The 3559-nt window shown below is 41.3% G+C and overlaps 1 long non-coding RNA gene across 1 annotated transcript; it reads left to right on the top strand.

Annotated features, from left to right (window-relative positions):
- The first annotated feature begins 751 nt into the window (after nt 1-751).
- On the top strand, nt 752-1867 carry LOC135450836 (uncharacterized). The gene is made up of 3 exons (XR_010441164.1): nt 752-884; nt 1407-1465; nt 1777-1867. It is a non-coding gene; the product is annotated as an uncharacterized LOC135450836 (long non-coding RNA).
- The last annotated feature ends 1692 nt before the right edge of the window (nt 1868-3559 follow it).

Consider the following 3559-nt stretch of genomic DNA (forward strand, 5'->3'; position numbering starts at 1 on the left):
TTAGCTTTTCAGATGTTTTGTTCTGTTGTCATGTCCAGATTGACCCAATGTTTGAGTTAGGTAATTAAAAACAAACCACTACTCCATTAGCACTCTTTGAAAGATGTTTGCATTTAAATTTATTTATTAATCTTTCATTACCTAATAATCCAGATGAGTCAAGTGGTCACCTCTTGAATGCACATAAGCTTTTCCTCCCGGAGGACTCTGTAACTCTGTCAATTTGAGTATTTTAATATTACAACAGTGGAAATTAGTGACTCCATAAATTGTATTCATGTTAATATCATAAGGTAATTAAAAAGCATTAATATATTGTATTACTGAAACATGTCTTGGTAATTTACTTATAACAATTTGTAAAACACATCTTGTATCTTAGAAATCCTCCTTTAATGAGATATTTCCCAAGTGGTATTTTGTTATGTTATTCCTTATATATATATATTCTTATAGAGACTGTTATATTTCATATAGTGAGTTCTAGAATCTGGTCAAGCTGCATTCTTTTTGTGATTGTTACAGATTCTTAAGGAACAGCATTACTGTGGGAATTACCTTAATCTAGGAACACTAAACTGGGAGATTAAAACAACCTGCTTCTGCCAAAGCAGTAATTAAGTTTTTTACACAAAAGGGGAGCCTCTGGCTGTGTGTGGATGCAGGGCAGAGCTCCTCCAGCCCTGTGGCCACAGCCAGCAGCCTCCTTTGCTGTGCTGACCCGTGCTGTTGGCTGCTGGGTGAGCCTCCTTTGGCACCAGGAGCAGCTCCTGTTCACCAGGACTGGAAGAGTTAACAGCAGAGGGAGAGCCTGCAGTGGAGTTCAGAGAGCAAATTGTCCTTGGAGTCCGTGCACTTCCTTCAGGTGTGACCTCTGCTTCCAGGTAAAGAAAATGGATGTGGGTGCTTTTACAGAGGCAGTTCCAGGGCTTGCACCAAAATCACAAACAAATGGTTTTACCCAAGCACAAGCCACTGATGGCCAGTGCAGGGCTGGGTCACAACCAAGAATTGTAGTTTGTAGTCTCCAGGGAAAAGCAGAAATGCAAGCGTAGGTCTGTGCTTTCTTTGCTGCCAAGGGTTAGGGATATGATACACTTCAGTGGATTTAGGAGTGAACTAGGGCCATTTGTAGAGTTTTAATCCTTTCCTGTTTGTTTAAATAGGATTTTCCACATTCCAAACACTGTTGGTGCTGTGTGCCTGATCCACCTTTTTGCTTTTCCCCCTATTAGCTTCCCAAACTGCTCATTACAGAAGCATGCAAGAGGGGGCTGGGGATGGTGTGGAGTGTGGGATAGTGGGGTAGCTTAAGCCACTGGGGACCTACATGCTCAGAAACTTCAGGTATTTACATCTGTCTTTTCCAAATGTGTAACCTATATGTATGTTTGTTAATGCACCAGACAAAAATGGATCTGCAGCTTAGACACATTCTAAAAATGGAAGGAAACATCCCCAACAGGTATGTAGGATTTTTACAGAATAAATCTATAAATCTGATAAAGCAGAGACACGTGTGGTATTTCCCCTGTCAGATCTTAACCCTTTCCTCTTCATCCCCATCCCAAGGATGGGGATATTGGCATTCTCGACAGGAAGTGTATTTTGATATAGGAAGCTGTTGTCTCACATTCTGCAGCTAACACCAGCTGAAGGATGGTTATTTGGGGTGTAGGGGGGACTGGTGTTACACTGTCATGTAACTATGATACATTTTTAAAAAATGTTATCCTACATAATGAATTGACTGTTTTCATTGTGCTTGTCCCTTAGAACCAAGCAGGAAAACCTGTGATGTGCCTCAACATCTTCAGGGCAGAACTGCAACGGCCTGACGGGAGATGATGCAAAGCTGGCCCTGCAGGTATTTGAACATCTAGAATTGTGTTAGATGAAAGGATCCTGGTGGGATGTCTAAGCTCATGTCTCCTGTGTTACTTGGGAACAGAGATGAGGAGGAAAATGTCTCTCAGGAAGATGACTCCCTTTCCATTGGTCATTCCTGCAGCTCCCCAATCTGCTGTAGGGAGGGGAGGGATTCTGATAAGCAGAATCCTGATCTGCCGCCTCTTTGGCCTTGCTGTTAGGAAAGCCCATCCCTCTGTCTTTTGGTATATTTTTAAAATCAAAACTCTTAAGAGTGCCTCTGTGGTGGGGAACAAGGCTCCCATTGAGGCTGCTGCCTCTTCTGGGGAGTAGTGACAGAGCTGCAGTGGGGGGGTTGGCTGGGCTTTCCAGATAAGCCATGGCCATCTGATTGACTGATCTATCTGTAGTTTGCAGCCCTGTTAATCAAAAGAAATCTGTGGAAGATGCTCTGAGGTGGTGTGCTAATGAAGTCCAAGCCTGATAATAGGTGAGCTTTTTTAATTAGTCGGTTGTATGATGTTTACATATCAGTGTAGAGCAGGCTGTTTGTTAGTTAAATATTGATTTAGCAGAGGAGCAGTGTTCTCTTCCTGTTTGCACTCTGACTGCAAACACTGTGCTGCAGGTGCTAGGGATGTGCTTGTTGAATTTTCCTTGGTTTTAATTTAGAACTAGTTCAACGTGAGGACAAGGAATATTGCTACAATATTTAAACTCCAAAGTAACAAACAAGAGACCATTTTTCAAACCAAGTCCTATCTATTGGCTCCAAATCTCTCTTAATCTGACCAAAGTTCAATCAAAGTGCTAGAAGTACATGACAGAGAGATCCTGGCTGTAGAAAATTGAAGGGCCATGTCTTTAACACTGCCTAACCCCAATTTGCAGTGTTTATTTTGGGATGCAGGAGCCTCACACTGATCCTGTTTTCTCTTTGGCTGTGCTTTACTCTGACGAAGCAGAGCACTGGCGCTGGCTATTGCTTGTCAGCTGAAGATCCTTTCTGCAAATCCCCTGTGTGTCAGTTGTCTTTTGTGCTTTAGTGTCTACTGTGACCACATGGACATTTGTTTGACAGGAGTCTGTGACCCTCAAACAGTTTGGTGAGTCATGGAAAGAGTGAACTCACCCGTATAGGGTTTAATCTGTCCTCCTCTGATAGATTTAATTTCTGCCTGACAGGCTCTGCTCAGTTACATGGTGTCTGACCTGGCTATTGAAGTAGCAGCAGAAGCACTTACCAGAGAGTCCTCTCTGGATGGAGAGTGGGCATTAATATGCATGAGCTGTTACTTATTTACACTGGTAAATATTAAAACTTCTGTATAACACCATTTGATCTCTCTGAGGGATAATTGTCTTTTGACAGAAATGCACAGCTACAGTGAGCTTACTAAAAGCTGTTTGTTCTAAATAATACTGATTTATTTGAGAGAACAATATATTTTAATGGACTTGGTTTTCTATTTGTAAGGACTTGCCAGGATTAAGTAACAATATGTTTGTAAACTGATGATAGCAAGTAAAAGTAGTTCAGAGTCCTGACAGAGCTTTGAAAACTATTATTTAAAGAGAATATTCATTATAACTGTATTAAGGAAAAATAGTGGGGAAACTGGGTCCAAATCAATTGTTCTTTAACCACACTGTGAGCAAACAAATAGATAAGGTTAATGAAACAATAATC

The sequence above is a fragment of the Zonotrichia leucophrys genome, chromosome 8, assembly GCF_028769735.1.
Source record: "Zonotrichia leucophrys gambelii isolate GWCS_2022_RI chromosome 8, RI_Zleu_2.0, whole genome shotgun sequence".
NCBI lineage: Eukaryota > Metazoa > Chordata > Aves > Passeriformes > Passerellidae > Zonotrichia > Zonotrichia leucophrys.